At 36.7% G+C, this 17,500-nt stretch overlaps 1 protein-coding gene across 4 annotated transcripts in view; it reads left to right on the top strand.

Annotated features, from left to right (window-relative positions):
- NPAS3 (neuronal PAS domain protein 3) overlaps positions 1–17,500 on the top strand; it is a 594,316-nt gene that overhangs the window by 476,502 nt on the left and 100,314 nt on the right. The gene's annotated exons all lie outside the window — the stretch shown is intronic.

Below are 17,500 nucleotides of genomic sequence, written 5' to 3'. Positions count from 1 at the left end.
AGTTAGATTAAGCAAGTTGTCAACCCTGCAAAGGCTACTGGTTTGCACAATTATGAATTCCTCTGTAAAAAATAATAAGCATCCAAAAATTAAAGATACAAAAGGGTTATTTAGGCAAACTCTTTTCAAAACTCCTAGGTTTTATGAGAATCAAGAAACAAAATTTTAAGCACAGTTGTTCAATTTTTCATTCCCTCAGTAGAAAATGTTATTTTCTCCCCTACTCTTCATGCATTATTTTCTGTTGTTATTTGGCCAAGCTGTTTAGTCTAGTGTTAGTACTCCCAAAGGACTTAGGCCTGATTTATATTGCTTTTTTGAAATTATGCATCTGTATTTTTTTTACCCCTAAATTGAACTGCACCACTGAAATTATCTGCTGCGTATCTTTAGTTACACAGGGCTTTAAAATCAGCTGATTAATTCTCAGAGGTCTGTAGACACCTAACTTACACCAGTCTTCTGAATGTTTTTATTGTTTTTATCAAATTTACTTCTATTTAATCATATATTTGGGGATTTGTGATGCACAGAGCAGTAAATTTTGGCACGCTTTTATCACAAGATCTCTCAGCTACAGCTGCATAAAGTAAAAAACTGTAGACAGACATAAGAATTCTTCCTTTCCCTCTATACATTACCTCGTCAACTCTCTTTTCATGTGCTGTTATAGACTGAAGGTCTCCATAAGATCCTGTGCAATATAGGAAATAAATTACTAGACTTTCTTTTTGTTTTCCTTCAGCAGTGGTTTTCTCCAGAGGGGAGAGATTCAGTAGTGGGGGCCCTGGAAACTTGAATTTCATGTTCTGTGCCTTTTTATGTGGGAAAATCCATGAGCAAGTTTCATCAGGGACTGCTGAGTACAGGATGAGTTCCTCTAGAAGAGAACAAAGTTCTTGGAGAGTGGGTCATGGTCTGAAGGTAGAGCAGGTTGCTGCAGAGAATGGAGGACATTAAATGTTTGGCTGTAATCTCTAAGGGCTCTTCCTGAGGATTGTTTCATGCTCTCTAGCTTGCTTTACCTAGTTCTAGTGGTTTACAACTTATTACCAGTGTTGAGCAAAAATTAGCAATTTTCCCCTTAATGATGCTCTGTGCTTTCAGACTGAAACTAGGATGACTTCCAGGTTTTCATTAACTAAAAGAATATTTTAAATTGTGGGTTTTTGAAACATGTTCGTTATTCTAAAGTGTATCACATTTCTGTGTTGGTTTTGTGGTTGGGTGTTTTTTTTTTTCCTGTATTTTTGCATATTGTAGAGCTTCATGGCTGCTTGGAAGACTACACATTCTGTGGCTTATGTATGATAGATTAAGTGGTTTCTCCCAGTATTTTGAGGGTAATTGCAGAAGTCCTCATCCTTTGTATAGTTTATGTTTCTGTACTCAATGCCTAATAATTTCCAGCATGTTCACAGGCACATTGAATTTTAGATTACATTCTCAGTTTTCAACAATAAATTAACTAATATTCTAAGATATAATTGATATTACCTGTTTCTCTGCATCATTGTTTTTATTTAAAAGTTTTAAATAATTACACTCACAAAAAGGGCACAATATGACTATGCTCAAGTTAAGAAATATAAAAGTCCTGTTGGAATGCTTTGAAACTTGAAATCTCACAGAGACATTTCATGTCGTATGAAGCTGTGCCCTAACTTATGCTGTTCAGCAGTCGTAAACCATCCTTTCATCTGTCAAGCTTAATCTACAGAAAATGACCAATTTATTTGTTCTGAAGTAGAAAGAAATGGTAAAGTGTTTCTTTCATGCACTCTAAGCAAAATGTTTGTTTCTAAACAGCAAGCTTTATCCCCATCTCTGACGAAGCAAGAAAATCACACCTCTTCACCCTTCAGATTGGCTCCTTCATATTATTCATGCTAGTCTTTTCTCACTAATTTTATGATTATAATGAGGCAATGGCGTGCTAGTTAGCACAGAATGACCTTTTAATTGAAAAGCTGTAAATTCAGTCTCAGTGGCCAACACTGGCAGAAATTTAAATAAATAAGGCTGCAAAGCCCTTACAATGGGCTGGCCTCTTGACCAGGGTGCTACCAAAGTCTTGGTCACCTGTCATCTGGTGATGCTTTGTAATTCCTTGGTGTTAACTGGCTGTCTTGTCACAAGTTAGGTTAGCATGAGAAGAACAAAGAGCATGGAGTCTTTTATTGGTTAAGCAGAGGAGTTTGCATTTGAATATCTTCAATATCTGATCTAATACTACACTTTATGAAGCAGCCTTTTAGTCACATAAGGCTTATTGTCTAATTTCCAAATCATGATAAAAATCTGGACGGAATGATGCATGAATAATCCCTGTTCCTTTATACAATTTCTCTTGATCATTGTTTTGATTTTTGTGAATTATTTGAAAACACTAATAACATTGGTTTAATGAGATTTTCTTTCTGACAAGCACTTAAGATCGGTGCCCAGATACTACAATGATAAGGTCTTTTTAAGTTAGGTAAGATGCTGGAATTTTTGTAAGCAGCTCTGAGAAATTGTGCCACGTTCAGCGTGTCTTAAGGACACCCAGTTCATGAAATGGTCAACAGCACATTATCCTACCCACACATAAATGAATACCTCTCAGGACCTTGACACTGGTGTTTGGCACTGTCTCACTGAAGTTCACAGCTAACAATAGCTAATGCTATATTAGTGATAACTAATAAGAATTGATAGTTTTGTATAGCATGAAGCAGCTTTATGCTGTCAGTGTCATGCATCTTTATCAGGAATACATCATACAGACAATGGAAATTTTCCATATCCTTTAAAGTTTTGCATTCTGTATATTTGGTTGTTAGACAAATAGAGCAAGCTTTGCTGACTTCATTTTCATTCTTGGCAGCATGTTTTTATCATAAGGCAGATAGTCATTAATTTACAGAATCAACGCTGGGAACAGCTTTTGTGATCTCATATTAAATTTTCGCCTGAATCCGCCCCTTGGCAAAAATTACTCACATCGTTAAAAAATATTTAATTAGGCTGTAGTTTATACCCAGCTCACTGGGGAAATGTTGGAATTAATATGATTTGCATGAATTCTGTTTCTCTTTTTCTGTTAGAGATTAGTTTTGAATTCAGTTCAGAGGGTCGCTGACACTGCCAAGGACTCACAATTGTGAAGGTCAAACAGGTAGCAAATACTTCCCCTGGGTAGCTTCCCTGAAAAGACAGCTCAAAATTGCTTTTAATTATGGGTTACCTAAAAGGCCACTTGCTGTTTTTATTTTTCTGCAATCTCTCAAATATTATATGGCTAGACCACATCAGTTCAAATCTAAAACAACATAAGTCGTGTTTTCACTTTATCTTTTCTTAAAATTGTGTGGCATATAAACCCCAGATCTGTGGGTTTATATTAACATATAAACACAAACAGGCATACATATGTGTACATCTGTGCTTAAAACATTACTTTTGGTGTCTGTTCCTCTATTGCAGTAGGGGAAACCCAAAAACTGCTTTCTTTTTTCTAAGGTTTGTAGGAGGGGAAAAGTATTTTGGAAGAAAAAATATTTTCCTTCATAGAAATGCTTCCACTGGCTTAATTATTCTTCACAAGATAAGGTACAATGTTTAGTTATGCATTCTCTTGTTTATGATTTCAAGGGTTGGAAAAAACCCTGGGGATCCATGATCTTGTGCTTTTTAAAAAGAGAATTTAATGGGAACTTTAATTAATAATCTAATCAATCAATTAATCTCTGTTACGTAAATGCTGAAATCTAATTCTCCTTCACAGCTCTATCTGTGCAGGGAGAAATGACTGCCCACTTATCAGGGTGATGGGGAACCATTACAGACACAAAGAACAAGTGAAGCTGTAATAGTTTTGTGAAGCTGACACAGATAATATGCTAAGAATGTTCTCTTGGATGTGGGACAGATCACAATATGTCAGTACGGTGAGCTGTTGTGCAGTCCATTTCAGAAATTCATTTTTTCTTTAGGGTTTAGGAATGTAAGATCATTCTCCATATCCAGGTACCTGGAGTCTCTATCTATGTCTGATTTGTGCAAATCCTGGCAATTATGATGTATTAGTAGTCAAAAAAATCCTGTTAACTAGTGAGCATCAGGTAGTGCTGACTTCTACTTTGAGTTCAGAAAATGTGAACCTTGATCTTTATGAAATATGTGCAGACCACACCATGCTGTTGACTAGCTAAATGTTGATAAATAAATGTTCATATATCAAATGATTTATATAGGGCTTCTATCAGTGCTGCAAAGGTGAGAGTCAGTTTGACCCTTATTCCTAGTATTGTGAGTGAATCCAAACTCTCTGGAGCCTGGAACCCTGCCAGAGGTGCCTGCAGTACTGAAGGCAATTTAATTGATAACAATGCAGATGATTCTTTCATACTCAAACTCATCTCCAAAGCAGACTCTGAGTATTTGTGTCTGTATGCTTCCAAATGCTTTAAAAATCCACTGAGAGTCTTATGTGTAGGAAAGAGAATTAAGTCATACATAGGCATGCACAGGTGTTGTGCAGCTTCTGTCACCAAGCTTCTACTTTCTTTTGAAAAGTCAGTTCAGTGTGTAAAAATACTTACAGGAGAATTTAGTGAAAAGCATTTTGCAGAGAAGCAGAAAAATGTAAACCAGCTTTGAAAAAGGAAATTGAAATTTTGTATATCCTTAGCAGGGTATTTAATCTTTCAGGCTATATACAGTGTTCTCCAGTCAATGCAATCTGTACATCTAAACTTCTGTAAGGTCTGAAATGCAAGAATTTTTTTTACATTTCGAGTAGAGACTGTAGACATAGGAAAATGTGGTTTATGGCAATTTTTGGACTAAGTCTAATTAGATATTTATATTGAGATCTCATTTATCTTCCTTTAGTTCTTTCCTACGGTATAAGAAAAGGCAAGAAACAAAATGTCATACTGAGCTATCATTGAACCTAGTTCCCTTTCTCTTACATTCAGTGATTTACCATTTCTTTAAAGCACTATATTTTTCCTTTTATCTTTGGTGTATTCATTTTCCATCCTTTCCCAAGATGCAAATCCTGATGGCTTGAAATTACACTCTTTTTGGCAAGGAAAGGCCACAGCTTTATTTGCAGCACAAATTGGTCCAAATACACTGGTATTAATTGTGCACACTATATACAAAAATAATAGCTTACATTGCCAGCAGGCAGACTTTCCAGTCAGTGATTATAATACTCTTTTCCAACCAAAAAGTTTGGAATATTCCTGCCTGTCAGTGAAAAACTGACCATTCTGATCCACAAAAGTGGCATTGCTATAAAGGAGGCAACCCAGAATTTCTCACTCAAAATTGTAGCAACCGAAAAAAATCAGTTATATTCATTTGCCTGCCTCCTTGTGCTATTCTTCTACTCTTTTACCTTTTTCTGCCTTCTGTTTCTCACATAAGCCTCATTATCCCTTGCTGTATCCAGGGACCATCAGTCCATAATACACCATTCTGGCTGCATCTGATATAAACCACACCTATTATACACCCATGTACGATTTAAAACAACTTACAATAAAATGCTATCATCCTGCTGAATAGAGGCTTAGGAAGTGCCAGTCAAAGCCTAGAAGGTGCCATGTCGTGGTGCACCATCTGGATTCCAGCAGCAAAGCAGCACCACGCAGTTTCCCAAGCATGGCTACAGAACGTCTGAGGTTTAAGATGCTGTCGTACCAAAAATGTGACATCTTTTTAATGTCATTGTGCCATTTAGATGAGACAGTTCCATGGATAGCAGAGACTACTATTAACGTGTTCAACTAGAGCATTAGTTACAGCCCAGGAAAAAGGTCTTGGAGTCACAATGGATTGTTCTCTGAAATTGTCAACTGAATGTGCAAAAGTGTGGGAAGACAGAGGTAGTGCTAAAGGCAAAATCCTGCCCCAAATTGCAGCTGTGTTAATTACCAAAGAGTGGGAACAGCCTTTGCCTTCCCGGTTGGGTGTGATAAAGGGTGAGTGAGCTGGGAGGGGCTCAGTTGGGGTCTGCTGGAGGAAAGGACAGGAGGCTGTGTGAGGGACAGAAAGGGTCAGATGTTGTGTGAGGGACACACAGGGTTTGGTGGCTGTGCCAGGGACAGGACAGAGTGAGCTGGAGCTGCAGAATGAAGAGAGGAAGAGCCAGAGCTGTTTGGAGCTGCTCTTGGGAGGCTGCATAGAAAAGGTATGGAAGAATTCTAGAAAACAATTTGCTGATACTTGAAGCTTTCTGAATTATTACTGAAGCACTCTGAGTGTCGTGGCCATCTCGACAACCACACAAAAGTAGCCCAAATGTTGGATGTCATGAGAAAGGGAACTGAGGATATTGTGAACATAAAGTGCTATTAAGGCCTATAAGGAGAAGTGCTGGAGAATAATGAATAAGAGAAATGGAAGAGCCAAAAAATATATTCTTACTTGAAAGTAAGGACCGTGTTTTATGTATTTTATTCTACAGTGCAATCGCAACAGTGATTTGGCCACAGATATTTTTACAAACAACTTTAATTGAATGCATTAATAAGAAAAAATGTTTTCAAAACTAAGGTTAGTTGTCATGTACCTCTGAAGATAAAGATTGCTCAGAGTCTAAAATGAGTATAGCTTTCCTGTTTAACTGGTTTTTAGTTAGTAGGTATTGTAAGTGATGCTGGAGGGAGAACTGAGCTTCATGTGTTGGCTTCATTATCTTGCTTCCATCCACTTTTGCTCCTTAGATGTATCATTCAAAAGTCAAGAAATTCTTCTGTTCTAAGTAGTGAGTTTCATTTCTAAATTAATTAAATGACAGAAAAATCATATTAGTAAATTTTCACAGTCACTTAAGCCCATTAAAACAACTGCATTGTCTAGGTGTAAGTTCACCTCAAAAAAATACTTGGTCACTTGTGATAGATGTAGCCGCTCAGGAAGCAGTAAAATCTAAGCAGAACATTGATAAAGACAGTGGTACAAGTATCTTCAAATAACACATATAGCTTTATGGAATTATTAGCTGTGGAAACAATTCCACAGTGTGAAAAACTGGAATTATTTTCCTGGGGTAGAAAGGATATATTTTTACTAAATGTCTGAGTTGTGGCCAAGGTGTAGCTGGTGGGTCAGTTTACAGACCTTATTTTAGCAAATAATATCTTTTGCTCTTCTTCCTTTATTGGAATTATTCTCTACATTATAATTGTCATTCTCTTTCAGAAGTGCCAATTCCTTCCTTGGTTTTTGCACTTCTCAGTGGTCATATCTCTGATGTCTCCCTCTCTATCTCCTTTATTAGCTCTTGGATTCCCTATGCTGATTTCTCTTTCTTCAGCCCCATTTTCACCATTTACTGCTCATTTGTGCCAATAATTTCCATTGGCTGGTATAATTTTGAGTCTTGGGTTTTTTTCTTCTGCTTCTGTGAGTACTGTCTTTCTTACTGACCTTTGCAGTTGTATTTCAAACACTCCTTCATTTTTTGCTCATACCTCAGTCTTAGCAGAAGTGAACTTTTGGCCTACTGTTTCCTAACCTGTATTAGGTGTTGTAACATTTAAAATTTAAAAAAATATATATCACCAAGCTCTAAAGGTGTCTATTTTCTTCAGAACTCATGGCTCTTCACAGTCTGTATGAATCTCTCAGGCCACAGAACCTTCTCTCTCCTATCTGCCCTTCAGTAGTGCCAAATACTGCAAAAATACACCTATAAACATATTTTACCCATTCTTCTTTCTCTCTCTCAACTTAAAATTGACTGTCATCCTGTTATCCAGGTTCACTGTCGCTTTCCTCTCCACGCTTTCCATAATACCCTGTATCCAAAACCATCCAAAAACTTGTCGATTTATCTCTATCCTTTTCTTAATCATTTGGTTAACTTCAATTTCTGTAATCTTCCCCTCTTCATCCAACCTCAGTCTCACTTTTTGCTTCAGTCTGAGTAAACTGCGACTGTTATGATTTTTTTTTTTTCTTACAAGCCTCTAAGTATCCCAACATTTTTATTTTTCTGACAACTCTGCTTCTCTCAGATTGTCATCTCTCAGACTGCTTCAATTTCCTTTACTGATTTTGGCTTTCTGGTGCTTCTCATGCTGCCTCCATTTCTTGGCAGAAGCCTGTACATCTCATTTGTAAACTCTAGCATACTTGCTCTTTTTTTTTCAGACTGCTTCTCTCCTACATAAATACAAATGTTACACATACTCTTCCACTGAAAAAGTTCTTTCTTTTTCTTGAATACTGGGAATTTGTTTTTCTTACCTGGATTCAATTGTAACTTCAATACTGACTCCTTTTTACTGTATTGTTTATTGTAGGTGCAGCATTGCGTAAATTATTAATAAATAAATCTAAAATTGTAAGAGGAAATAGATATTCAGAGAACAAAACCAGGCATGGTAAGACCATAGTAGTGTACTCCATCTAAATACAATATCATCTTAAAAATTCTATATAATTTTTTGTTTCTTGTTATCGAAGAGAAAACCTACTACATAGGTATGTGCTGGCTTTGAAAATACAGCTTTATCAAATCCACAGATCATGTTTGAGAGAGTTGAGATGGGATGTTTACAAGTCTGTGACAGGAGTGTAATCTTCTACTGCTTTCTTTTAAGTCCATGAAATAGATTCCTGTGAATGTTTAACAAACACAGAAATGCTGAATGAAGCTAGAATATAAATCCTTTTAAATTGGTCTGTTTATTTCAGTAAAATTTGTCACAATCTCTCATTTGGAGGGCAGTGGAAGCAATATCTACTTGAATAAATTTTATGCAGCATGAAGATGTGTTGTGGGTTAATTCTAAAGAACATGCATCTCTAAAGGTCTTAGCAATATTTTGAGCATTTGTTCTTTTTTTTCCTCTTAACATGACTGAAATGGAAATTCATCTGTGAATGGTGGTTTTTATTTGTGTTTTCACAGAAGCACATTTGCATGCCCTAGAAAAGAATCAATATTATGAATGAGAACCTCTCCCCCAAAAGTCTTTAATTATATGTCTGTGTATCAATATGTAATACTTTGTTTCCCCAGGTTTTTGCTTCTTTTAGCTGACACAGACTTTGAAAGAAGTAAAATCAGCACTGTAACAATGAAAGGCATACAAACTTGTTAAATGTGATGGCAAAATAAAAAGCTTCAGTCAGTATGATCAGTTTAAAAAAAAAAAAAAAAAAAAAAAGATAGCCAGCAAACTGTCTATCATGTGATGAAATTTGACAGTAGGGATTATGGCTTTGATGGACCAGAACAGCTAATAGAAGAAGCTGACATTTTTGAAACCCTGCTAATTAAGGGTTCCTTCCTTAATATTAAAATAAAGTCTTTGTCTGGGTTTTATGGTTGGAGAATCAGGTGTTTTCATTAATATATGCCAGTCAGTCTTAATAAGCTTGGAGGGCAGAGGAAGTTATTATTGAGTGACCTTCTACAAAATAAGCATGTTGCTAAGGGCTCTAACCCTGCCCTGTTCAGACTGATGAATCTCATTTCCAATGCAAAAGCTTCACAAGAAATCCAAGTATTCTCTGTGCAATCACAGAAAATAATCCTTGTGTCTCTTGTAATGTCCAGAATTGCCACTTACTATACTACTACTGTACAATGAATATTACAATACACATTATTTTTCTAGCACAATTGTCTACATTTCTGAATTGCCAAGAATAGAAAAAACTTATTGTCCAGACACTTGTATTGAAAAGTCAGCTCATTTTAATACTTCTCAAATAGTCATCTACCCTGTTCATGAATTATAATGCACAGAATACATCTGACAATACTAGCTTTGAAAAAGAGATATGCCTGTATTATTACATATTCATTTTCAAATAGATTTTGAACAGATTTTAAACCATTCATTGAAATTCATTGAAATGATAAATTCACAGTTGGATTTTGATTGACTCTTAATCTAATTTTACATTTGATAAGTTTTCATCTTTCCTTGGTAGTAATTTTGATTTGATGTAGATTTTTTCAGGCTAAGTGAAAGGGTGTGGTAAGTTACCAGTCGTCACCACATGTTGGCTGATAGGAATTAGAAAATGAGATATGCGCCTAGATTAATTAAAAGAGAAGCAATGTAACTATCAGGGGTGTGCCTCACATCAACTCTGTGTGGACTGGGCCATTTCTAGCACCCCTAGATTTTGTGCAGACATTTACTAATGCTTTGTTGCTTTTACCTTTCCTTTCTGTTACCTCACTAGGCCAAGTCAGTTCTCTAAATGGTCTGAGTACACGTGGTAGAGTGGATAATGGGTGAAATTTGAAGCCACACACCCAGTTTGCTGACACTGTGCTAATAAAATAACGTGGCTGCCAAGTAGAAGTGTCAGATTTGGGAGAATGCACAGGCTCCCAAGTCGTTGAATCTCTAAAACTTGACCATTTAATAGGAAGCAATCAACTGCATCATATTTGCAGATCTCCATTCTTTAATTGATGGCCCAGAAGATGGATCTACTGTTTGCTTATCCAACCAAACTGAGCTATCACAATCTGTAAACCACTTGAAAAAACTTATACCAAAAGTTTGGAATATCCAGTTAATTTCTTTCTTTATTTACATTGATGATGAGGCTAAATCTTAAATTGGCTTCAGAAATCAAACACTTCAAGAGAAGTGGATATACATGCTCTTGGATAATTCTTACTCTTTATTGTTACATACATAAAAATATGATGAACCAGTGAGACAATTCAAACTAGAATGCTAGAAAGGACAAAGCTGAGGCCCATGTATTTAACTTTTATCTCGATTTTTTTTTTCCCCCGGGGAATTTTGATATATTGTTACATGAAAATAAAACTAATAAAATAATTAAATCATTAACTCCCTGCAAAATCTATCCCATTATGAAGACCCACTATCCACTGTGATGTATGAGTTATTTCTAAATGCCTAATAGATGTCACATTTGAATGCTATTAGTCCAGTTAGTCTACAGACTGCTTTGAGTATGAAAAGATCTCTGTATTTTGTTCCATTAGAGTTAAAGCCATCTGTGTCCCTTGGACTAGCTGTAGCTCTACTTGATTTATGTATTTGAAGTTTGTGATTTTGGGCTACTCAACCCCTTGAGCATTTTCCCCTCCCCCAAAAAAGTAACTTTATTCAGTTCCATATTTAACCTTGATCTTATTCAATTTGAAAAAGTAGCAAGTGCACCATTTTTCCTAAAATGTATAAAACTGATCAAATCAAAATTCCCACAGGTTTGTGGGCGGGGTTATTTTTTTGGTTTATTTTGGCTTTTTATTTGGGTTTCTGGTTCAGTTTGGTTTTTTGAGGGAAATTTGTGGCAGTGGCTGCTGGAGGTCAAGGAGATATCTAAAGTTTGATCAATGATTTCCACTTTGTCTCTAGTGGACAGATAAGGGTAATAGAGAGAAAATAGTCCATATAGTACTTATTAGCATCTCACTGGCAGCTGCACACCACAGGAGAAAAACCTTAGATTTACCCTAGGAATGCCTCTTTCAGGTATAGTGCTGGGGTACCTGATATACTGCTGCTCTGTAGCCATTTTTGTTCTTTTAGTATTTGAAGAAATGCAAAAAAAACCCACTTTCTCAATGCACACAGTAGTTTAGAGCTCCAACGTTTACTGCTAAAAAGTCTGATTGAAAGCTGCTGATTTCTGATGCTAAAACTTTTGTAGACATCACTGTATGCAAGAACTAACCCTCAGAAATAGAATGGAAATGTTCTATTCTCATCTTTGTTGGCATTGTGTGGCTAAATAGCATGGCAAGAGCTTTCTTACAGGCTCAGCAGTATTTTATGCAGTACCTGCTGTGACTCACCTAAGAGGCAATATTAGTGTGCTCATTCACCAAAAAAAGTATGAGTAAAGCAGAAATGGTACCCTTATGCAGAAATCAATGTTCATAAATAAAACAGCCAAAGTTACTGTACTCAAATACTGTAAATGCTGTATTTTTTTTACTGTAAATGTAATTGAAACAAGGTCACTCATTTTGCTGCTGGAAAACAAATGAGGGTACAAAGCTAGATTTACACCTTCTTCAAGAATAATGGATTTTTTTTTGTGCAGGAGGGGGGAAATTTATTCCTCAGCAGAAGCTACCAGGTGATTTCCACTACAGAAATATTGTGACTGTAGCTGAGGACAAGAGAGAGGATGAGGAAAGGATACACTGGGAAGTTTGCAAAAGGCTCAATGGCTGCTGACAATGGGCTAATCTTGTAGTTAGTCTGGTATTGAGTTTGAAATCTGCTGTAATATCAGTGTGCCCTGCCAAAGAGAAGTGCCAAATCGAGGGTCATTAAATCTTAATGTCAATTCTCATGATATTGTGATTGGAAGGAGTGATATGCAAGTTGTGAGGCTCATCCTTAGCATGGGAATATGGGATACCCAGAGGACATCCCAATATGCTGAATCATCTGTCTGTTCCATTAGTTATATAGATGTAAAAGTACTCACAGAATGGAGTTTTTCCAACCCAGGACAAATGTAAACCAATTGAAAGGTTTAAAAAGACACCACCAACCATATTTATGCAATGTGCTGTGTTCAGGATCTAAATCTGTGGCTGATGGCTAATTTAGCATAGAAGCAATAGCTCAAAATCATCTGTAAAAACACTAAAAGCATCAGCATCTCCCCCTTCACCAACACGCTTCTGAATCCTGAACTAGTCTGACTGTGGAAAGTATTACTCTAAGTGATCAATATGGCTAATCACTTTTAAGAGGAAGGCAATTATTTGGAGACAGTGTCTGTCTACATCACGTGTAACTCTTGCCATTCTCTGCAACTTCATGCTTGGCTTTTCTATGTGCTCCTATTTTCCTGTCCTCCTCAGAGTTTATAAAACTGAAGCTAAATATCTTGGCAGTTATGTTTTGCTCTCACCTTTCAGCTCTTACATCTGGATGTAATAATGAAAGGCTTTTGTGTCTTTCAAACTTGGAATGACCTCCAGTTCTGAGTGGCAATAAAACCAGATGGAATTTTCCAGAGGGACACAAAAAGAGACTAAAGGAAAGGGAGAGAATTTTAGATGGAAGTAGAGAAGACCTATGACTGCCTTAAGAAAGAGATGGGCTGGATTGAAATGCAACAAGAATAAACATTTAAACAGAAGAGAGGTTCTGGGGATATTTCCCATAGTCTTTAAAGAAAAGTGAATGAGAAATCTCTCCTCTTTTCCAAAGAAACAGTTATTTCCAAAGAATCTTTTCTTCAGTTACTTAATTTTGTAAACTGCAAACATGCTTTTAGAAAATAATTTGAGAAAGTTGTGAGATTTGATCTTTTAGCCAGTACCCCGATTTCCTACCATGTACCTTGTCAAATCCATTCTGATACAGTCTGAAAGGCAGAAGTTTCAGGAGTGACTTCATTTAGAGGCTCCCTCCCACACTACCATGGTCTTGGTCAGGATTTAGACTGCAAGTTCCTTAGAACCTTGGAAGAGCTCCCTTCCCAGACTGGCACAGGGTCATAGAGGCTTGTACAAAGACCTTTAATTCCTTCATTTTTAGGTTATGTGGCATTACAGAGAACTGCCGTGGGCAATCTCTGTACAAGATGAAGAGAAAATAAAACCAAAGGCGTGGGAGAAAATGGGAGCTGAGTTGAGCAAAAGCAGGTGTCCAAAGATAACTATTTAATACCCAGTGCTGGGGTTAGCTGCCTTGAATATACTTCTCCTGACCAACGAGGTGCCACTTGATATCACCTGCAGAGGGTTACAAGTCCCCACCATGACCCAATAAGAAAACTCTCTGGCTGATAGCTGCCTAATATAAAGGTATTAGGGATTTTATATCCATGGCAAAATTTTCCAAAGAGCTGTCTCGGGCTGAGCATCCAGAATCAAAGGCTGCTTTTGAAAAGTTGACCCTGGCCTTTGGGGAGACACTGCAAAGACTTTTCTCGTTTCCTGAAAGGGTAATTTGAATCTCATTCTGTAGTACCACATTGGATTAAATTAAAAATGCCTCCACTGATGTCAGTTTAATGAAAATTTCTGTAATTTCATGGATTTTTTTTTTTTGGTAACTTATGCTAAATGAGTTACATACTGCTCTGTGTGTATACATGTGTTTACAGTAATTGAAAGTCTTTTCTAGCTGTATTCTATCTGATTCAATACTGAAGATTAGTTTTTCTTTCTCCTCTTTCTACTAGCATATACAAAACTTTTTTTCAGAAGGTTTTTCAGTTTCTGTGTCTGTCCTTGAAATATGTGAATTAAAATTGAAAGTAAGATGGATTGGGAAAGAACGTAGCATTTCTGCCCAAGCAGTTCAATATTCAGAAGTCCTGTGAGCTGTAAAAGTTATGAAGAGGGAGGTATCATACCCATTAGTCCAGAGGAAAACCAATTCTGATGTTGATACCACATTACATTGTATTTTGCTTTCTTCTTGATGTATTATTTTATAAATTGTAGTACCGTGTGGTGATTTTTATATTGTGTTTCATATTTCATCTCTAATCTTTTGTGTTGGGTTACATGGAGCCTGGTATTGAGAGACACATGAAATAATGAGAAAATTAATAATTTAAATGCTTATTTAACTATCTGCAATTTGGTGTGTTAATCCTAATATAGAAAATTCATTATGGCATAGATATATTACTGCTTTTTCTATTACTGAGCTATTTGTAACCATATTTCACCTTAAAAAGTATTTAATTAATCACTCCTTAATAATTTGCAGTGCATTGTCCATTTCCACCACCTCAAAGTACTGTTTAATCCATTTGATCAACTGAGATTTACTGTAGCACTAACTTTTGTTGTTGCAGTAATACCACAGTTAGCATTGCTCAGTAAAGAAGAATAGCAAAGGCTATTGATATGTTTGTTCAAAAAGGCAAATTCTTCCCTGTTTCTCAGGAGTCACTCCTCCAAAAAGATGTGATGATTCTGATTTAGAAAAGAATAGTTCTGAATAGTTCTGCTATTCACCAAACGGTGAAGTCGCCAAATGTGAAGTGCCAACATCTTAGGTATTTATATAACTGCCAGGATTTTATGGCGTAACTGACTTCTTTAAAATATTAAGTCCTCTGAGATTTTTTGGAAATGGCTTTAAAAAACAGACTGCAAAAGAAAATGAAAAAAAAAAAATTGCAAACCCATTTTTCTGCTAAAGAATCTTCAGTTTCCTGTTGCTGAAAGCAGCTACAGAGGTTCACACTCTGTAGTCACTTCATTAGTAACAATCTGCAGTGATTCTTTGGAAGTCAGTACAGTTAACCAGCTGTAAAACCAATGTTACTGGAATAAAAATCCAGACCTACAATTGCCATGCTTTCCACCATGTACCACCGTCATTTCTTTTGCTTCTTTCAGATTCTCACTGTTGTTCATAGTAAAACAGTAGTATCTCAGATGCTGCAGGATGCTAACCACGAATAAATTTATGTCCTTTTAGTGGTGACCACTGTGACTGAAGAGTAGCAAACGCAGTCAATGTGGATGACTCATCTTGCTCAGAGGCAGGCATGGCATGAGCATAGCTAGAGACCTTTTGGCAGCTGGCACAGTCCCCGTTCCTCTAGAGCATATTGCATGCATCCTATACATATTCAGTGCAGTTAGAAAAGCAGGCTTTTTCTACCAATCAGAGCAGTGTAGGAAAATAATTCCATCTCTCCATGCTGCATGCATCATGATTATGGATGTGCTGAAGCACCAATAATCAATCTCAGTTAACTGGAGAACGTTGTCACTTGCTGCTCTCAGTCATGCAAAGTGTTGTACAAAGAGGCAGGAGCAATACAGCCTGAATTTCATGGGGGTATTATTGTACATGAGGTACTGGGAGGTTGCACGTTATGACAGGAGCAGAAGCTGCTCAGTGTTGTTCATTTTGGTGTGTTTTTATAAATGATTATGGCAGTGTAAGGTGTGTGGCTGCACTGCCAGCTACCTTGGGCTTTTCTCCCACTTTCTTACACCCATCAGAATAACTTTCAGAGGTTGCATTATCAGACACTTTTTTTTTACTCCCAGTGAACCATTTTCTTTTTGTGGAGATTAGTTTAAAATGACCCAATGCATAGGCTATAAAATTTACTTCTCTGTTAGTGGTAAGTGGCAGCTGGCAGTAGAACAGTTCAAAGGTGCATGAGATCATCCATATTAAACAAAACAACCTAACATTCATTTGCATCCCATTTACCTTGAGGAAAGTTCAGCACAGACACATACTCAGTGTTTTGTTGGGCTTTAAGGCCCTGAAAAGGCTTCTCTCCCAGCAGCACATGGAAGCCTAAAACTTGGTGGGTGCTACTGAATTAGTTTCCAGTGAGAAAAAGAAATTAAATTTGCAGAGTGAAAATCCTAAGTGCACCATGTCACAAAGATTTTGTTGCATTCAGAGCTGTAAATCTGAGGAAGAGTAAATTGGCTAATGAGAAGACTTGAACTGTGCAATTATATAGACTCTTCTGAAAATTTAATATTTCCTTTTAGAGTCTGTATTCTTTAGGCTACAGGCTGAAATGAAGTATGCTATTAAGCTGCTGCTTCTGGGTTATAGGTTGTTCATGGTTTCTCTGGATTTTTTGTCATCTGAGGTTGAAATTATTTTCCTGGGGGTTTCTGTTGCTGCCACACCATCCACAGTATAACTAGGTCATAGTGTAATTTTGAATGTTCTTGATTTCAGCTAAAGATTGGAAGAAAGAATAAATTAGATCATAGCTCTTCTTATAACCTTATGCAGAGAAGGGAAATATAATTGCTTTTTTTTTTCTTTTTTTTTTTTTTGATCTTTCATGTTCACAGCACTGCTGTAGTTAACCTGTCCATAACCTGACAACATACAGATTTATCTACAATATCTTGTAACAGCAATGAAGTAATGAATAATGATAATGCTATTCAGAAAAAGAAATCCTCTCTTTAGATTATTTTTTATAGAATGTATGTCAAATTCTAAATTGAACATCTAGAATTCTGTTTGCATGGCTTGGTAACAGTGATCATAAACCTTGCCATTGCTTCTTATGACATAATTGTCACAGATAGTATTCTGGAGTTTCCCTCACATTCCTTCAGCATTAACTTTTCAGATCAGAGTCTCTTGCTTGTTTCCTGAAGACATGGAGAGATAGCCAAGGTCTGTGTCTGATAAATGTCCTGCCCTATAAAACCCATAATTTTCTGTGTTTCTTCTATTAGAGCAGTTTTTTTCCTGTGCATTTGCTTTCTCATTTTGCTTCTGTCCAGGCTGCCCTTGAACCACAGCTGTTTTCTGGGGAGGTGGGAGCAGGTGCATGTGGAGTGGAGAGGACTGAAGCAAAACTCTGGTTGTCATGGCACCTTTCCTACCTCAAACGTTTTGTTTTAATCATTTTACGAGTAGCATGTTCTGGGGTAGTTTGCCTTGTTTCCATTCACTATGGGATCTGTGATTACTTCTACTGAAATGAGTGCTTAGACTTCATAGTTAAATGCAGTTAATGCAACTGTGGAGTGAAAGATATATTGAAGAATTTCAAAAGAGGA

This window comes from Sylvia atricapilla, chromosome 6 (genome assembly GCF_009819655.1).
Source record: "Sylvia atricapilla isolate bSylAtr1 chromosome 6, bSylAtr1.pri, whole genome shotgun sequence".
NCBI classification, from domain to species: Eukaryota; Metazoa; Chordata; class Aves; order Passeriformes; family Sylviidae; genus Sylvia; species Sylvia atricapilla.
This window is presented reverse-complemented; position numbering and strand designations above follow the sequence as displayed.